Here is a 21,225-nt window from a genome sequence, read left to right on the forward strand (position 1 = left end):
GTGGGTATCCCACTTTGGTAGGCCATGGAATGTGGTAATGGATCGACGGGTCATTGGGTAGGATCGTGATTTCTGTTTTGTCCAGGTTGAGTGTAAGGCCGTTGGCGCTCATTCAGTAGTTATTTCTGCGAGGCAGTTGGTAAGGGTTTGGCTTTGTTGTTCGCTGGGGTTGATTTTGTATATGATTTGAGTGTTGTCTGAATAGTTGTGTCATGTGAGGCCATGTTGTTTGATGAGGTTAATCAGGGGGGTCATGTAGATGTTGAAGAGCAGTGGTGACAGTGATGAGCCTTGTGGGACTCCACATGTTTTGTGAGCTGTTGATTCAAATGGTGTTATTGAAGTTATTTCCATTCTTTCTTTCATGAAGGATTTTAGCCAGCGCAGTGATGTGCTGCTGATTCCAAAATCATCAAGTGTTTTGATGAGTGTTTCATGGTGGACTGTGTCAAAGGCTGCTTAAAGATGGAGTAGTATTAGTGCTGATTTGACGTTGGAGTCTGCATTGGTTTTTAAGTCATCCCATATCGATAGTAATGCATTTTCCGTTGCTCTCATGGGTCTGAATCCTACTTGTGCTTGGACTAGTATTGGATTGTTTTCTATGTGTTCTAGGATTTGTTCGTAGACATAGCTTTCTAGTAGGTTCACAGGGTATAGGATGTTTGTAATTGGTCGGTATGTCGTGTTGAATCATAGGCCCAAACAAACAGAACTGAAGGGCCCACTGGAAAAATTACCTGCCAGCCTTCAAAAACCTGCACACTAACAATGGGCCCATTAAGGCAAACTATGTGGGTGCCTTTCTGCAGTTGAAATCCAGAGAAAGCTGAAGAAAAAAATGTAATCCGAGTGCAGATTGGAAAAGCACATCACATTGCTGACTGAGAGAGAAATGCAGCATTTTGACTGAAACTGCCACCCATCGAAAGGTGGTGCTCTGTGACAACTCATACCCACTGTTCAGCATAAAAATGTACAGCAGATAATTAAAAACATATTTTATTAATGACTGAAATAAACCACCCTGTACTTTCAGCTGTCCCATTAAAAAAAAAAAAAAACAATGCTGTGTGAAAAGAAAGAAGAAATCCACTGATGCAAAAGCAAAGTAAACCCTGATCAGTGAAATGTACAGTATTTAAAGAATAAACGCAGATGTTAGGAAATGTATTATGTGAGTTAATTTCAGCCAAGGACAATCAGTGGGTCTCTGGGCAGAATTTGCAAATGGCTTCCTCCACTGCAAGCCTGGCTCTTGCATCCCAAGTATGAAGATCTGCAGCCCACCCACTTCAAACAACAGGATGGCAAGTGGCTTAGCCAGTGTGTGACTGGAATGTGGGAGGAGCTGCAATCAAGGGAAGCTGAACTCTGAAAAAAATACTGGAAAATTGAAGGTTTTCAGATCAAACTGGTGGTCCACTTCAGATAACAGGACAGAATGCCAGATGTCAGCAAGGCCTCATGACCTCACAGCGCCCAGCTCATTATCTGTAGTGGGGGATCTCTGTAGCTCTTGCAACCCAAGTATTTACGACCTGCAGCCTACTACTTCAAACAACAAAGAGGCTAATAGAAACATAGTCCAAGAAGCTCTGGTCACATGCTGGCCAGGAATGGCAAATAGCCCGGAGGAAGGGGAGCACAGATTTACATATAATTAGTTGAAAAGGACTATCATAACGTATGCATTTCTCTAGCAACCACAAGTCATACTGCATTCATTTAGGTGTCATTTGTAAGCCACATTCCAGGTGACTTTGTTGAAATAACATTCATCCACCTGTGACTTAGGGAATTGTAATGGCAAGCTAAAATGTGTTCCTGGCTGCTCTGAACATGTCCCGAATTTAAGAGTTGGCAAACTGGTGGAAGGTAAAATTAGGTATTTGGAGAGTAAATTGCATGTTAATATCTATTATACTTTTTTGAATAAATGGCAGAAAATTGCCACATGCCCACACAATATGGTGCAGACCCGGCTGTCTTTATTGAATTCCCCATGATTAGCTGAAGCGCAATATATATATATATACATTATGGCAGTTACTAAATTATGAAGTTTTGTGATATAGCTACTTTTTGCAAAAAAGTTGACATGAAAAGAACAGGGGATTTCAAATGGGAGTTGCCATATTTCTGATCTAGTCTCCTAAACCAATCCTTAGAGAGAGGCCGGACTTGGGAGAGAGAATGGCAACTGTCCACTACTGGTTGCAAGAATTCTTGCAGGGCACTGCCCAATATCGAAATCCTGATGGTGTCATCACTGGTATATAAAGTGGATGCAATATGAGTGGAGGGGAGAACTGCTAAACATTACCAACTGACAACTGCAAGGAAACAGCAAAGGAGATTTGCTGAAATTGCATCTGGGTGGAGCTGTCTATTGCTGGGGAGGCCTAAAAGCTGACTGGGCCCTATGGCGCAGAGCTGGGGACCATCTTTGAGAGTGGTGTGACCAGGCCCCTGCCCTGTCCTCATAGAGGGTCTTGAAATGCAGCTGGCTTTCCTGAACTTTAAACCAAGGTTTTCAATGTAAGGACATTTGAGCCATTTGAAACCAGAAGGTGGGAGAATCTGTGTGCCTTAAATCCTTTCCCTTTATAATGGGGGGCGGGGGGGACAAAATTGTGTAGATCCTTAGTCTATGTAACTAAAAATATGAATTTAATTAATTCCCCTTGGCATAACCCCACAGGGTGATTTTTGTTAAAATTTGAAATTAACAGAGATCAATCCCAGTGTGTGCTGAAAACTATAGAATAATGTGATTGGGTAATCATATTTTTCCTGTTCACCCGACTTCTTTAGGGAAGAGAGGTGTCCTGGTCCATAACTAAAATCCAATTTGTCTGTCTGACTTCCCCAACACAGGCCTTTAAGTGGAGGGGGTCTGAAATCCAAAATTCCCAAAACATCCCAGTTTTTCTGTCCAGCTTCCCAACCACAGGCCTTTAAGAGGAGGGGCGGGGGAGGGGTCTGAAATCCAAAATTCCTAAATCATTCCAATTTTTCAGTCCAGCTTCCCCAGCACAGACCAGTAGGGGGGCGGTCTGAAAAAGAAACTGCTAAATCACCCTTTGTTTATTTTAAAGCAAAAGTGTGGGTGAAATATAAATGGCCATATGCATTTGTACAAATCTGTAAACCAAACTGCTAGCCTTTTAAGCGCGCAGGAAAATCGAAATTGCACAGCACTGCATATGTAAATTGATTTTGTTCATTGACCAGTGTTGATTATTCCTTGAAGTGAAATCTGTATAAAGTAAAGTATTGCGGTGTGTGTTTTCCAAACCAACTTGTGTGATTTATTTATGTAAAAAGAAGTTTAATTGCGTGTCACAAAGAAGGTGGTGTGTGTAGTTTCAGTGTGATCTCCATTACCTATCATTCAAATAAATATAAATAAATATATTTCCTATACACCGGAATGGTTCTTGGCTCATTGGTGGCATAGCCACAGGGGAAGGGATCCAAGGGGCATGAGATGAAGCTGAAAAATAGGACACCTTGATTGGGGGAGGGAAGTCACTCCCTGTGTGGCGAGTGGCCTCTAAATAAAATGTTACACATCAGGGACTCGGGCTGGGATTTGGCTGGCTGTTTTTGACTCATGACAAGTGCATTGTGACAGACTATTCATTATGATGTAATTGCATTAAGGTGGATGGAAAATCATCTTTGCTTTGCTTTTTTTTAAACTCTTTATTTCTATCTTTTAAATCAACGAAAATAAAATACATCAAATATAATAAAAGTTACATTTTAGATTACAATATCATTAAACACTATCCCTTCAAATAACAGAATTTAAGGAATATAATAAATAATAATCCTGTTACATTGATTTCATCATCAACAATTTCAATACGTACTAATCTAAAACATAACCATGAATAAGAATCCGACAACCACAACAAGCAGGACTACAACAAACAGACACAAACAAACACAACCTCCCCTCCCAAACCAACACACTTTTTAGTCATTAAAATAAACCCAAATTTACTATAATACAAACCAGGATCATCCATAAAGTTCAATGAAGTTTCCCCAGAGATCTTCATAAAGTTCCTCCTTGTGCTGTTTATAAAACATAGTTTTCTCATATTTCGACAGAACTTGCACATCTAAAATCCAATTTTCTGATAATGGTTTCTTCCTTGTCTTCCAGACCTTTAAGATATGTGTATTTGCCACCAACAAGACCTTACTAATCCAACACATTGTTACCCAATTAATATTATGCCCACCACCAAATAGTTGTAGAATAACTGCCAGGGGATTACGTGGGTATGCAATTTTCCAAACCTGATCGATTCTGTCCAGCACATCTCTCCAAAAATGAACCACTCTTTTACAGTTCCACAACATATGGAGCAAACTACCCCTCTCCTTCCCGCAACCCCAACAGGTATCATCATCCAACATTCCCAAAGTACACATACGCGCCGGGGTCCAATATATTCTACCTAATATTCTTTGGTCCATATAGCGTAACTGCAAATCTACCTTAGCCTTTACTGGAACTCTCCATACCTTTTCTCATTCCACCAGCGCTAGTTCTCTACCCAATTCCTCCGACCACAACGATCGTAACCTCCCCCATGAATCTAACCACCTCTCCTCTGGGTGTATAAGTTTCATAATGTGTGATACCTTCTGCGGACCACTATTCAACACAGTAAAAACTTCTGGTTTCTTTGAGAATGGAACATTCATCATATGCCTTCTTTCACAGATTAAGCGTACCAATTCATTGTACCTTCTCAACTCCCTATTATGTATATCAAATCTCTCTACCAGACTTTCAAACGGAACCGGTCCTCCATCATCCCAGACATCACCAATCAATAAAATGCCTTTACTGATCCAGCTCCTCCAGCTCAATTCCTTGTTATTAACTTGCAGTGCCGGATTATGCCAAAGAGATGCCTCTTCATACAAAAATAAACCTTGCCCACTATCTACTATCAAAGAAGTCAATGCATCCTTAGTCACCAACACCGTCTTTAAGCTCTGTAACTTCCCAGGAAGCTTCCCAAACGAATACAGATTCTTAATATAATACGGCAAGAACTTCTGCAATTCAATTTGTACCCACCATGTCATTCGATCACGTTCCCCGCCAATGTAGCTAGATACCTTTTTCAACAAAAAGCCCGTACAATAATTTTTGAAAATAGGATATCCAAATCCTCCATCTTTAACACTCCTGACCATAATATACCTTGGAATTCTAGCCCTCTTTCCTTCACCCCATAAGAAGTTTTGAAACAACCTATCTATACGGCCAATAGCTTTCTTAGTGAAGGGTAGGGGGTAACGATTGGATCATATACAAAACCTTCGGCAATAAAAGCATTTTAACTGCATTAACTTTAGCCCAAATGGTCAAAGGTATGCACCCCCATTTTCTAATATCCTTTTGTAGGGTCTCAATAATTCTATGCACATTATACTGATCTATTTTTCTAATATCCCGAACTAAATGAATACCTAAATACTTTACACACATGTTCTCCCATTTACAATTCCAGCCTAATAATTGTTCCCTTCCGGGTGAATACCGAACAGGAAATATTACCGATTTACCCCAATAACCAGATCATTTTCCTACTTCTTCAAAAATTCCTTTTAAGAGCTGACCTCCCTCCACAGGATTATTCAAAATGACCACTATATCGTCCGCATAAGCCAATGCTTTTACCTCACCATCTCCTATACAAAAACCCTGAATTCCCCTCTGCTGCCGAATGTAAGCCAAGAGAGGCTCCAACACCAAATTAAACAACAAGGAAGATAAGGGACAACCTTTCCGGGTACCCCATTATAACGGGAACGAAGTTGAAAACCCCCCATTCACCCACACTTTTGCCTTAATCTCTGTTTGATACGCCTTAATTGCATTAATAAACAAAGGCCCAAAATCCATTTTCGTCAATGTGTAATTCAAGGATTTCCAGTTAACCGTATCGAAGGCCTTTTCAGCATCTAAAAATGCATCCGAATCAGGCAGACTCAAAATATTCAACAGGGTTCTAATATTGTCATAACCGTATCTCTGTTTCATAAATCCAGTCTGAGAACGCTCTATCAACTCCCCCATATATTTTTCCAATATAATAGTTAAGATCTTGGTAAGAATTTTTATATCGACATTGAGTAAAGAGATTGGCCGATAATTACAGCACCTAGTTGTATCCTTTCCTGGTTTTGGAATCACAGTGATAATAGATTCATGCATTGAAGGGCATAACTTTCCTTCCCTTATAATGTGATTATTCAAACTACTCAATACCGGTGCCAGCCTCTCATTATACTCCTGATAAAACTCTACTGATAAGCCGTGAGGTCAACAGCTGAAAGTATTAGAAAGGATGGGCATGGGGACATTATCTTGTATCAACCATTTTTGCTACTGGTTTATTGCATTGTCATTCTGGGAAACGGCACACTGTTCCACAATCCTGGTAATGTGAATCATATGGTGGGCAAAGATTGTGTTCTTATGCCAGTCCTTTCTTCAAATTAATGTGATCATGTTTTTTAGAGAACAAAAACAGCTAAGCGTGCAGTGCTAACCTGTTCACTTGAAACGTACAACCCATTCAGAGAAACAGTTTAAGTGTAGATACCAAACGCAAAGACACATTCAAATGCTTGTTAGTTGCCATTCAGAGTCATAAAGAGCTGATACTAAGTCTAAATATTCATGATGCCTAATAATCTTTGCTGAGCAAAGGAAGGGACATCGTCACGCAGCAGCTTCTGCTCCTTCCCCAGCACAAAGCTACTTTGGCTGCCTTAAGATAAAGGAAGGGCCAACCGCGGCTACTAGCTGTTAGGGCTCTACCCTGTCTAGTGGCAGAGCCTTAGCATTCTCACGACTTTCATTGATATTTAATAATTTTCCAGAGTTTCTTGCTGGTTGTTCACATTAATAGCTGCCCAAAATATCAATTTATTCTATGGCTTTACCATTTAATGTTTATTTGGTCATTGTCTATATATGAAATTATTTAGGGTATTATTGTTAATCTTTGCCTTGTGAAGTATCAGATTTTAAATTCCCATTATTTTGGTAATTTCTTTGTTTTTATTGCATGTTCCTCATCTCTTGCACTTATCCTGCATTCCGCATTGCCCAGGAGCTGCTGGTCCATAATTGTCGACCCAGCCATTTTCTACAAGCAGCCAAGCCTGCCCAGTGAAAACACTAAGCGCTCCCTCCTCTGCAACAGGAGCACTCCTGGGGTTGTTTGAACTGTACAAGGGAAATGTGGTTTCCCTTTGACAGTTGGTACCTCAACCACATATGTCCAATGAACCATGAAAGGCCAGGGTCGTTTTGCTTCCCCAACAAGAGTATGTTCTTATGTGCAGGTACTGGCATACATTGGCAGCAGAGCCAGCTTGGACATGTTTTCCGATAGTATAATTACTGGCATTATGCACAAAGCAGACATGATTATGTTCTTATAAGGGAATACTTGCATGTAGAAGTGCAGCCAGCATGGAAATGTATGGACATATCCAGCGTGATAAAGTGTTTTATACTGCCCTATGTTGTGGGAAAAGGCATCAGGAAAATGCATTGGGAAATGCTCCTGGGCACTGTTGGCCTTCAGCAGTACACACACAGTGACATCCCTGCTCTCGGTGATTCTAAACCAGCCAGCAGTCAATACAAGAATCATGGAGTCCGATTGGCTGCTGGCCAGGCAGTACCAGCCAGGTGTATGCAGTTGGTGCAGTGTATCCCTGTGGAAGTACCTAATACGTATGTAAGACAGCAAAGCAAGGAAGGCTCTATTTCCTCTCTATACATGATAATCGGTATTGGTGTCCCTCTGGGAAGTTCTCATGAAGCTGTGTTGGCCCCTGGTCCTTCCGACAACCAAAGGTAAAGGTGCTGCTCTCAAATGAGATCTCAGGGAAGCTTATCTTTCTTCCCACAGGCTGTCAATAATGGCTTGTGTTACTGGAAATGTACAGCAGGTCGTGGGGCTGCAGTGTGACTACTCAGTAGCAGAAACAGCCAGAAATCCATCTATTGGTGGCCCCAGGTCACAATCGTGAACAGTATCTCTGTGCCATCTGAGCTCCTTTCTCCTCCTTGTATCCCATGGTAATCCCACCATTGCTGCTGCCAGGAGGAATGAAGAGGGCCTCGGCAGCTACTATTGGGTGCTTTCCAATTGCTGTGACAAAATCATCATAAAAGATCTAATTCCTAATAGCAATATTGTGTGAGGGAGTATTGACTGGCAGGTAGGTATTGAGCATGGTGGGGTAGGGCCTTTGGCTTTGCCTTGGAACCCTCAAACCTTCCCTCCCAAGTTGGGTATGCCCTTTCCCAATGTGTCATGCTACAAGATCCTCGTGGCAGCAGCTTGAATCCGAGGTGTCTTGGAGGCAGGGTCAGAGAGGTTTCATCTTCTGGGTTCAGGAAACAGCCCTGCTGCTGGTTTTCCCAGTCCATGGCATTTGGCTCTGAGGTAACAGATATATTTGGTGACTGAATGGATCACACTCCTGGCATCAAAGGTTTCCCTTTCCAAGATGTCTGCGGATGTTTATAGCATCATTTACATTTAGAGGGGTCGATATGAAGGATGCCAGGCCAACATGAATGGCGCTTCCTCCCTGTCAGTTTATACTTTATTATATTTTTACCTAGCCTGAGTGCTTGTTTTCCAAGGTTGCTTCGCATGGTATTTGCTGGTTCAGTCTTATGATTATGGGTCCATGCACTTCTGCAGATTGTTTTTTTATTCAACCTGCCAAAGTCGGGGGGGGGTGTGTGTGTGTGTGTGTGTGTGTGTGTGTGGCGAGTCTTAACAGGTGGGAGGTTAGTGATGAACAAGTTGGGTGAGGACCAAGTCCTGTGTTGCTCTACCCTCCAGGCTGAGGGGTGGTCCCTCAATCACCCTATCATATGATTGGGTGTTGGAAGTGCAGCACCTCTAATTTGAAGTATAATTTGAAAAGAAATAGATCCTCCCCCTCTCCGGTAATAGAAAGGTGGAATTGTCATTCAAGGGCACATGTTCCACCCCCTGTGTAATATTGTAAAAGTCAGAAGCATTGTTCAGTCAGGCAGCAGGGCTGCCCTTATTATAGGCAGGTACATTAGAAAATAGATGATACTACACACATTTTTTTATGACAAACATAAAACATATAAATATGCTTACATTGTGCACAACATAATTAACACAGAATATAGATTTCGGATATAGAATATAAGTCAGCAAAAGGCAGCCATTGCATTACAGATAGCTACAGGCCTCAAAGACCGATGGTGATTTAGAAGTGTTGAGCAAACAGAAAATATAGTGCTGTGTACAAACTCATGAAGGGAGTGCATTGGGAAGAAGACAATATTCAGTGATTCAGCAGTTTGAATAGCAGAGCAGATGGTTTTAACAGTGTTGCTTGCAAATGAAGCTGGCATAAAATCAGAGAAAACATAAGCAAGGGGGGATTAGCCAATAAGAAACTAGGCAGATAGTTTATGTCTTGGACACAGTGTGATAAGAAGTCTGAAGCAATGCACCATTTCCAAAACCTGCTTTTTCCAGTTTTAAGGTTGCGAATTATATCATGTGCTTTAGTGAAATTTGGAAAACACATAGTCATGATGATTACCATTAATTAGGTAATTATGACAGAAAATGATCTTGCTTGTGTTTCAGGAAGTGTTTATAGCCAATGGAAGCTAAGTGATGTATTTGACCTTTAAGTAAATTGGCCTATCAAAATAGAAGGTTCATATTAGCATAAAATGATTGTGTCATTTTTGCCACACTATAAGTGTTGTCTAAAATGTAAGAAAAGCTAAGATATTCTTTTGTCAGCCTGTAAGATGGGTGATTAAAGCAACATGCTCCCGGCTAGTTGTTATTTGAGTCTGTCTTTTGTACATCGTGGGTTCCCTCCCAGGGAGGCTGGCACCAAGAGATTATCCTAAGAACTAGACTCTTTAACAAACTGATCAGGGAAAAAGAGTTCAAGGACTGTATATTCAGCTGTGGCAGGTGGCTGCATGGCCTGTATTGTGTCAAGGCAATTCTAGGCAACAGCTAAGATTGCCCTGAGCACAAGGGGGGCTAGAGTGGCCATACAAATAGTATATATGGCCTCACTGCTGGGGGCAGGAGTGTTGACCAAAATGGCACTTTGAGAGCAACATAAATCCTTGCACTGGCCGTGGACAGTTGAGCGCATTGAGGCGAGCATGAAGAGGGTCCGTTGAATGTGAGTGAATCCTAAGAGGCCAAGGTTCTAAGGTCTAAGCTTCTAAAGGCATCATCCTCAGTCTGTGGTTACAGGAAGGGAACCTAGGAGCTGCACACGACGAATGGGTCTGGCATTCCCGTGAGCCAATAGCAGGTAAAGCCTGCCCACTCCAAAGTGTGAGAGAGATCCAGAGCGAAGGGGGGCATGCCCCTCACTGGGACACAATGGACACCCATGGAATCCTTGGTAAGTGGCACTGTGTACTACCGGGGTAGGGGGCCTTCTTAAGAGGACACCACCACTTGTGTGCTTTGGGCTTTGGGCTTGGGGCAGATGAAGACATGCTCTCATGTAGCAGTGGGTGAGGGTTATGGGTGTACCCAGAAAGGGTGCACACATTCTGCTAAGGTGGCAGCTATGCCCCCAATATGTCTGTCTTTCCAGATAGGCAAATCCATCATTACCTCAAAAGAGTACAAGACAAAGGGGGCTATCGTCTCATAGGCAGTCAATTCATTAATAGCACCTGGTCATTATCAGCCCAGTGGTTAGTTGCTCGCCCAAGAATTGCTGTTTTTCCACCTGTAATTATTAATATTGTACTTGTATTTCGTTGTTGCCTTTTTTATTCTTCTCGGTTTATTTGGACTGATTATTTGTGCTACATATTTATTCTACAATGTGCCCATTCATGCATCACTGTGATGCTCTACTTTAGACATTAATAAAGTTTCTAGGGTGGCAAAGTTGACAGCCTGGATTGTCTGTCTCGGGTAAACTTAAGCCAGCATTGAGCATCCAATTGGTTTGAGTACTAATTAGCCCAAGGGCATACCCTCGCTCCTAGCTGGATTCATTTAGGTCCCATATGTAGCGAAAACAGGATGTGACATCTCCTGCCAGGCACAGCCACACTTTTACATTGACAGTCACTCAAGTTAACATGTGGAGTTCTCCAGATCTTAGCGCTAGGACTCCTAGTGGCAGGCATGGAGAAATGCCACACTCTGCTATACTTGTATGACGTTTAGGGAGTTATATCTCACTTCATCCATTTACTTTGAGAGTTTATTTACTTATTCAATTATTTATATTGCGATTTGCACCATGCTACAAAAACACATACTTGGCAGCCTGAGAGTGGTACAGGTTAGGAAGGGACGTAGTGCACAGATCAAGGGTCTGCAAACTTTGGCACCCTACATGTTTCAGACTACAACTCCCATCAGCCCTATCTAGCATAGTCAAATCCAAAGGTTGCAGATCCTAAGGCCGAGAGAATGCTCAGTAAGTTGCTCATAGGCTGTGCCTGCTATGTTGTTCAAGCGTGCGATGGCACTGAGGAATTCACAGAGAGAATTGAGGCCCAGATAGGCCAATACAGGAATGGGACAGGGGGGATGGGGTATGCTAGAGTCGGCCACTTGCGTAATTCACCCAATACATAGCTTATAGAAGAACACATAATTAGTGCGGGTATTATTGTGTCTGGTCCACCTTCGGTGCTGGTACAGCACATGGTGGTGATAAGTTGTCTGCCCTGTCAGCTAGCCTTCAGGCACCAGTGGCACAGGAATGCTACTAGTTCAAACCTTTCACTTACTGCTGCCAAAGGACATCCTTAGAACAGTTAGGCATACTCCTTATGAACCCTGTCCTAAGCCTGGACTCAATATCACTATCGCAGCTGAAGAGTAGCCATCTTTAGTAGGGCTATATCAGAGTGCGATCACTATTACCAATGTCAATAACCCAGAGCTTACGCATAATCAAGAGAGGTCATCGCGTAGGAGGACTATATGGGTGTGCTGCCATTTGTTTGGGAAGAACTTGTGTTTTTTCTTTTCAAAGTTGTTTTTTTGTTTGTTTGTTTTTTCCATTTTGCTTTGTCAGGACTTCTATGTGCTCCACCATACGGTGTCGAAATCCTGGCATTTATTATAAAACTGGAATTTATACATTCAATAAATATTGCCAAACAACGTGTAACTTGTATGTTCTGACGAATCGGATTTTTGGTTTGAACCAGTTGATGATTTGCACCTACATGATATTTAAAATCCAGAGAAGCAAAGATGAAAATAATGTTTTATTTAAAGACTACCACTCCTCAGTAGTGCAGGGGTGATCCCTTTGCTTCCTTCTGCCCACCTACTTGCGAGCATTCTTTAACCCCCCTCTCATATTCCTGAAAACTCCCCTAGCAGGACTGTGGTTCAAGACCTTGCTGGCCACCAGAGCCCCACCGGGGCACCTGCGCTCATCTGTGGTGGAGATCCACCATCTTGTCCTGACCACGCGGCCTGACCCTAAAATGGCGGGCGCAGCGCGGCCCGAAAACGAGGCTGCATACGGCTGCTAAGCAACCTGGTCTCTCTTTGGCCAATCCCCGGCACCGATAGGCGGGAGCCGACACTTCGGGAGAAGGCCTGAGGGAAAAGGCCCTGTTCCTCCCCTGTTCGCCCCGGGTCGCAGCGGTGAGGCGTCGCCATCATACTCGACTCCCGCTGCCATATCCAGCCTGCACGTCCCTGCGGCACACCTCAGGTACTATCCTTCGGTTTACTTGCCATCCTGGCGACTGCACCCTGTCACCCTGCACATACTGTCATGAACAGCAGTACTGATCTCGGCGCCAGGAGACTTGCCTGGTCAATTCACCCGTAATTTCTGTCACTCACGCTTGTCTATACTGGTGTTGTGCCCTATGGTCGCTTTCAGACCACATTTGATTTGTGTTGTGCCCTATGGTCGCTTTCAGACCACATTTGATTTGTGTTGTGCCCTATGGTCGCTTTCAGACCACATTTGAATTGTGTCGTGCCAAATAGCCGCACACCTGCGATCAGGCCAGTGCCTCTTGCTGCGGCTAGCCACTCTGTTACCTCCTAGTACCTAGGCAGCTCACTCTGAACCTATCCATTCCTGCCCACCTCAGGCTAGGTCCACCCTATCCGACTGTGCCCTCCTCCTCACACAGCCCCGCCCAGCGTACAACCATGCCCATAGCGTCCTGCAAGCTCAACGTGGCCACCACCACGCTGCTCACTCTCCTCGCAACTCTCACTGCTCTCAAACTCTATATTTCCATCCATCCCCTCATACCCACACCACCAAGCCCACTCCCCTACCACAAGCATCTCGCTACCCCAGATACCACACGAACCATGCCACATCACACACCAGGTGTCGTAACTATGCACAGACTAGAAAGACTTAGGGCTCGCACACAGACCACAGAACTTAGCACACTACCCCTTCCCACAGAATACAGAAACTATAGACTGAGTTCTCGCACCACTTCCAAATGCTGCCCCCGCACGGGATACCCACTCCCCCACAGTCCACCACCCACTAACCTCGCCACACCTCACAATACCACCTCACATAACACTTCGGTCACGACCACCACTCGCACCTCCACAAACAAACCTCTCACACCTCACATCAAGTGTGCCCTCCTCAATGTCAGATCTCTCCCAGCTCATGCACCTGATATCCATGACCTCATAACCAACAATAACATTGACCTATTAGCTATCACTGAAACATGGTTACATGAAGCATCAGGCCCCGCCGTTGCACTTGCACTACCACCTGGCTTCACCATACTCAGACAAGATAGGCCAGATCGAATAGGAGGAGGAGTAGCCCTCATCTACAAGGAGAACCTTCAGCTCCGACCTGTCAGTCAAGCCTCGACGAACAACTCTGACCGCCTATCGGCCAAACTCACACTATCACCCAACAGCACCATCAACATTCACCTACTATACCGTCCCCCAGGCATCACCACAGACTCCCAGGAAAACATCATTCACATCCTCAGCAATAATATTAAAAGCTCCACCAAAACCCTACTATTAGGAGACATCAATCTTGGATTCAACGATCCAAAGGACAAACCTGCAGCCACTCTCACCAAGGAACTCAATGACTTGGGCTTCACCCAAAAAGTTGAAAGTCCTACTCACATCAAAGGCCGCATTCTTGACTGGATTGCAGACCATAACTGCCTCACCACTGTCACCTCTAACTCCTCACTGCCCTGGACTGACCACAACTGCATCGAGTTCTCTATTCCCATCACCAAAAACCACAAAATTCTGACCCCAGCCAGCGCTGCACAAGTCAGAAGCTCTAAAAAACTCATAGAGGAGAACCTGCGCCCATACCTCAATACCCCTGAGTTAGCTCCCCCATTCGCTAATGACCCCAATATCCTAGCAGACATCTACAAAGATGTCATCACCAAAGCTATCAATGAAATAGCACCACTTGTATGGAAAAAAGAGAAGAAATCCCTACACACCAACTCATGGTTTACTGAAGAACTGCACTCAATGCGATCCCACAAAAGAGCAGCACTAAAAAACTGGCAATCGGACCCCTGCACCAATACTAAGAACAAATTCAATTCAATCTCCCACCAATACAAGATAGCTATCACCAATGCCAAAGCCAACGCTTTCAACACGCGTATCTCCAATGCCAAATCACACTCCAAAGAGATCTTCGCCATCTTTAATGAGCTTATCTCCCCCCCTAATACACCGGACGAAATAATCAAATACGAAGCTTGGTGTACCAGCATTCAAACTGCCATGCTACACAAAATTGACCTTCTCCAAAAAAAAATCAAAGACCACTGCAAAGCACTTCCCCAACAGACTGAAACTAAACCCACCAGCACCACACCCACCTCGCCCAAGCCCACCATACCCGTCTTCTCCTTCAGAGACGTCACTGAATCAGAAGTTATTAACCTACTAAAAAATCTCAAACCCTCCCCCTGTAAAGGAGACATTTGCCCACCAAAACTCGTCAAAGACTGCGCAGACTGCTTTGCGCCGCTCTTCACGGCATTCATCAACACGTCTTTTAAAACAGGCATCATCCCAGCCAACCTCAAAGAGGCCTGGGTCCGGCCTCTTTTAAAAAAACCCACTCTCGACCCATTACAACCAAACAACTACAGACCCATAACCACGGTGCCATTTCTGCTGAAACTACTGGACAAAGCTGCACACTGCCAAATCCAACACTTTCTGGAAACCCATTCCATCCTCGGGACTAGGCAATCAGGCTTCCGGAAAGGACATGGCACGGAAACAGCCCTGGTAGATCTGAAGAATCAGATCACCCAAATCATGGACAAAGGCAAGCCTGCTCTTTTGCTCCTTTTATATCTCTCAGCCGCGTTTGATCTGGTTGATCACAAGACTCTCACTTCACACCTCACACACTCAGCCAACTTCTCCAAAGAAGCAGCCCTCTGGATCACTTCCTTCCTCGAGGGAAGAGCCATGAAAGTCTTCTCAGACATCGCCAACGCCACTCCCACGACAATCCACTGCGGGGTCCCTCAAGGATCTTGCACTGCACCCACACTCTACAACTTGTTCACCAAGCCCCTCTTTGACAAACTTGACTCATACGGCATCACATACACAAACTACGCGGACGACACACAAGTACTTCTACCCCTTTCAGGATCATACAACAAAGACGCCAAGGCACTCCACACAATCTACTCCGTCATCAAGGCCTGGATGGCTGTCAATGGCCTCTGCCTCAATGGTGACAAAACGGAAATCATGATATTAGGTCAACAGAGCACCCTGGACAAACTTGACAAACTGTACGCCAACTTCTCCATTGACAACTCCATCATCCCTGTTTCCACAGCCGTAAAGACTCTGGGAGTATACCTAGACTCCTCACTATCTATCCTCACAAGTCAGCGCAATCACCTCCTCATCTGTGCATAACACCAAACTCATAAACGCCATCAAGCCCTACCTCTCTAAACCAAATTGCCTCTCTATAGCAAGGGCAACCATTGGAGCCAAACTGGACTACTGCAATGCACTCCTAGCAGGCACATCAGCCAAAAACATAAACAGACTACAAATCACCCAGAACAATGCTCTCCGGGCCGCTCTTAGTATCCCAAGAAGAGAGCATATCACCCAGGCCAGGCACTCAGCCCAATGGCTCCCGGTCAAAGAACGGATCACTCTCAAAATCCTCACCCTCACTCACAAATGCCTCTCTCTCTCTCCGCCCCGTCCTATCTATCAGAAACCATCCTCAAACCCTCCTCCTCCCGTCCCACCAGGACGCAATACTCCAACCTAATCTGCATCCCACGCATCAAAAGAGCCAAAGCCGGAGGTCTAAGTTTCCCCTACATTGCAGCCAAGACCTGGAACGCTCTCCCTGCTGACATTAGAGCGGAAAACGCACTCCCCACTTTTCGCAGGAAACTGAAAACCTCATTCCTTGCGAAATATCCGTGAAACTCTCAGGAATCCATGTAAATATACTGCATTGCTAATGTATACATATCCACTGTAAATTCTGTATTTTATGTAATTACTGTATCCTATGTAACTAAGATATTGTCTGTAACAAGCGCCACGATGCCTCCGGGCTGACGTGCGCTCTATAAATCTGAATAAATAAATAAATAAATAAATAAATAAATAATGTGCTACCTCAAATTTGAGGTTACTTTGCATGTTTCACTCTCCCACTGTTTAGTTCTACGCTCAGCATTACAATGAAAACAGGCATTGGCAAAGCCAACAGTTTTGGCTTTTGTGTAGGTGCACTATATGCCAGGCACTGCATTGATGGTATCAACGGGACAACAATGCTAGCAGCTGCAAAATAGCGCGAGCCCCTCGGCATATAATATCGGGCATGGAAAATGCCCCTCATACTTATACAGAAGCCCATACTATTTGCTTTGCCAATTCTTGAGTTTAACATCGCTTCAGTGAAGCACATGAAGGTACACGTGATGAAGGCATTTTAATTAAACCAGTAGTGCATTTACACCTCCAGTTAAGCCATTACATCTCAGAAGACTGCTTTGAAATAACAATGGCAGGCAAGCGAGCACACAGTTTGATAGTACTACTTGATAAAGCTAGCTCAAAGAGATCCCATGAGGATGTGTTTTAGGCAGGAAGTGGGTGCGAATTGCCATGGGCAGTCACTGGATGAGTAAATAGACAAACAACACCTACAAGCTTTGTGTCCCTCTTCATATACCATCTCCCACCTAGCTGTACTCAAATGCAATAGTTTTGTTTTTAAAGGTGGCGCTTTAGCCCCACCTAATAACACAAACTAATACTTGTTATCACAGGGGAATATACCTACAGGAGAGACTGGGTGGCAAGACAGAATATCGATGTGAAATATGTAAGTGAATGACTAATTATCAGCAGAAGATCCTTCTAATCCCTGTTGACTGATCACCTGTCAGCTAACACTTGTTTTCCATTTCAATAAAACCCGCTTCCTCTTGCACTTTAAATGAACAATATGCAGCTTTGGTCTAGTGTGAGCAGCAAGCCACACTGGCACATCATGTGTAATTGTGCGGGTTGAGCCTGCATTCCCAGAGCTATGCATGCCTTCTGGCTTTCCAGCTAAAGAGAGTGAAACCCAAACACAGTGGCGGGAACTCACTGTCAGGTTGAGTAGCTAGGAATGTAAGCAAGGCCTTGTAAACTGTCTGGCCTGGCTTAGCAGGACAAGCAATGTCGGTGCTTCCAGTCCTGATGGATGCGGCCTTGGGTCTTCCAGGGACTGGTGGATAGGCTTCTATGCTGGAGAATGGAATGGATAACATCTGTTTTCCGAGAACATCTGCTCCCAGGCTTCAGGATGTGATATGAATGTATGGATGAATTAAGTATTGGTGAGGTGTAAATAAAAGCAATAGGTTAGGGCAGCTGTCTGCAACCTGAGGCTCTCCAGATGTTTTGGACTATGACTCACACGATGCTTCCCCAGTGATAATGCTGGATTGGACTGATGGGGGCTGTAGTCCAAAACATATGGGGAGCTAACTGACCCCTGGTAGGGCCACCGCTTGAGCTACACAATGTTAAGCTTTGTACTGGAGCAACAATGGAGCAAAGCTATTTTACATACTTTTTTATGACTGTCAGTGTCATAAAGAATTGGGCAAAACTGTGTTGCTAATTGATCATACTACATTAAGGTTTTGTGCCAGTGCAAAAAACCAGAAACTCATTGATTATGTACCATGTATTTGCGGATTGGCTGGAAGGTTAATAATACTGTTGAAGGTGACTAACACATCTGTGTGTCCTAAAAAAAATGTTTGTCAAACTTCTGGAATCAAAATTATTTAAATGCACGGAGGAATGAATGATTTTTGAGGTATGAAACACATACTAAAAAAATGCTATACTGGAGTTAAAACACTAGTCCGAATGATCTAATGTTTCCTACCAGTACAGCAATGGGGAGACTGCTTTGTGTGCCATTTTTGCTGAATGCGTAATGAAGAATGGAGCAGACTCGCTTTGATTTTGGCCTACAAACCTTAAGGTTTTGCACCGATGCAAGCATGGGGCAAACTGCTTATGTACTGTGGGCCGGAGACAGAAAGATGTTCACTCCAGCAAAGATTCCTGCTGCACCTGCACCTTCAAAACCTACAAATGGGCCAATCACAGAGATGTCTGAGGCATCTCGCGGATGACCTTGAGCACATTCTTGTGGATAGCATTTGCATAAGAGCATCTCAAAGGTGCGGCAGGGATCGGCAGGTGCAGCCCAGTTTATGCTTTGTGAAACCAAAGAAGTTCATGCCACCTCTTCCTTTGCTCCATTGCAAACCTTCGTGAACCAGACCCTTAAAATCCTCTTCATATAATAAGGAAGAGGCAGACTGATTTTTGCCATTAGCATTCACATCTCTTTCTAAGTTGATGAGGGCCTGCATCCCTGCAAAACATATTAGGTCGAACATGCCAAGGGCAACCCGACAGTGCATTATGGGAGCGTTCCACCTGCAGCCAAGAACATGGCGGCCAATGTCCTCTTCCCATACAAGGTACGGAGGTGGCAATCATCATACACAGTTTCCTGGCAACATTCTGCATGAGTACTAACCTTACACCTCAGTGTTAGGAAGCTGTGTATGTAAAAGCCTAGGATGGTCTGAGAGATGTATGACAATTGCACAGCTCCCACTTTCATGACACATACCCTTGCCATCATCACTCGAGTCTTCTTTGTGATTTTCTACAGGTGATTGTATGTAGAATTACATTTTATAGAGTTTACTGTCAGCACGTGGCACGGCTAAAATCATCCTGTGCTGGGTGATTAGTACAGTAATAGTAGGTGAAAAATAATTAGTACAGTCATAGTAGGCAAAAAATAATTATTCTCCCATGCACTTGCGCGTTCTCAATGTCACTGGGCCTAGTAAGATCGCTGTTTTGTTCTCCCCTGTTCCTCTCCCTTGCCTTGTCGCGCTCTGAAACACTTGTGTGCCAGCGCGATAGAAATAAAATATCAATATCAATTACAGTCATAGTAGGCAAAAAATATCCTTAAAAATAAGTCTAGAGCGCCTTTCTGAAATGTAAACAGTCCCCAGTGTTCCAAATCTCAGGGTGGAGCTTGTTCCAAAGCTTAGCAGCCACGATAGAGAAAACCCGGCCCCCGGCTCGCGATTTCTTAAATCTTGGAAGGAACTAATAGCGCAGCACCTCTTGTTGACATCAAGGAAAGCATGTCAGACCCATGCCTTTCTCTGGGGATGTTGGTGGGGTGGTCGCAATGGTCATGTGTGTCACCACCCAAGGTGTCATGGTGGGCGTGGCGGGAGTACACGGAAGGCCCCCTGGACCAGCCCGCTGAGCCCAATGAAAGAGGCAGAGTTATGTCACTGCTAGCCTAACATTCATAGCCCTGTGTCCCTTTAAGAGAGACCCAAGTCCACATAGTGTCACTGTGTTGTGCAATACCGCCCCGTGTACCCCTGGTTGTGGATGGCCCATGATGACAAAGGCATGCATAGAGTGGGGGACTCTGCCACAATGTGATAACAGTATCCATGTAGTGTGGACAGAGCCGTGGGGGCTCAGAGAGAGACTGCACACAGAAATCGCACAGTGATGTCCACACCAATTGCATAGTTAACAAAATGACATCCCTGCCTAAAGTAGGCTCTATCCGCATTGCAGCACAGTGCAGTGGTGCTACAATTGAATCAGGCAAAGATTATCTGGTGATGCGATGCTCCAATGCCAGCACACATTCAATTATGAGATGCAGCTGCACACACACCAGTGCAGGATGACTCCAGGGGCTGGGTTGGACCCCTATGTGACATAAAAGCTTTTTGATGAGGCTGCAGGTTTTAGGAGTGAGCGCAAGAGACACCGAGATTGAGGCAGAGTGGAATATGTGACAGAAAGACAGGGGGTGGAAGTTGGCTGGTGGCAGAAGTCTGGCTGGACACGGGGGTAAGAAAGAGGAAGGGATAACGGGGTGAAGGTTAGAGGGAACAACACGGAGGATGTTGGAAGGATTTCTAAGGAGGAGGTTGACAGATGGTTTAAGGAAAAGGAGATCAGTTTTTCTTACGGGTAGTAGAAAAATCATGGAATTGGAGGGGATCAGGAGTTGTGAGAAAGATGGTTGAAAGACCATTGGAGAAGTGGTGATGAGGAATTGTGAGAAGGGTGGCGGAAAGACTATTGGATAGGAGGTGGCCATGAGTAATGTGGAGGGTGGCAGATAGACCAGCAGAGAGGAGGTTGGATTGTGCCTAAGGAGGACATTGAAAGGAGTTTGGAGGAGGAATGAGGCAATACAACCAAGGATGAGTTTGGGTGGAAAATGAGGAGTACAACGGAGGAGATGGTAGTGAAGCACACTAGTAAAGTTAAAGAGGGAAGTGGTCAAGGAAAAACAGGAGTGGAGAGGAGGAAGTAGGAGAAGGCAGAGATGCCCCTCCAGGAACGAGATCATTGCAAATCATCAAGGTGGAGAAGGAGGTCTGAGTTTCATGGAAGAGAGCTAGGATCCTGTGTAGCCCCTCCTGGGGATAGAAATGAATAGAGAACAAAAAGAAAGAGTGAACTATCCCTTGGTTCGTGATGTCGCGTGAGGGACCCTTCATACAAGAGA

This window comes from Ambystoma mexicanum, chromosome 9 (assembly GCF_040938575.1).
Source record: "Ambystoma mexicanum isolate Mex_15411 chromosome 9, UKY_AmexF1_1, whole genome shotgun sequence".
NCBI lineage: Eukaryota > Metazoa > Chordata > Amphibia > Caudata > Ambystomatidae > Ambystoma > Ambystoma mexicanum.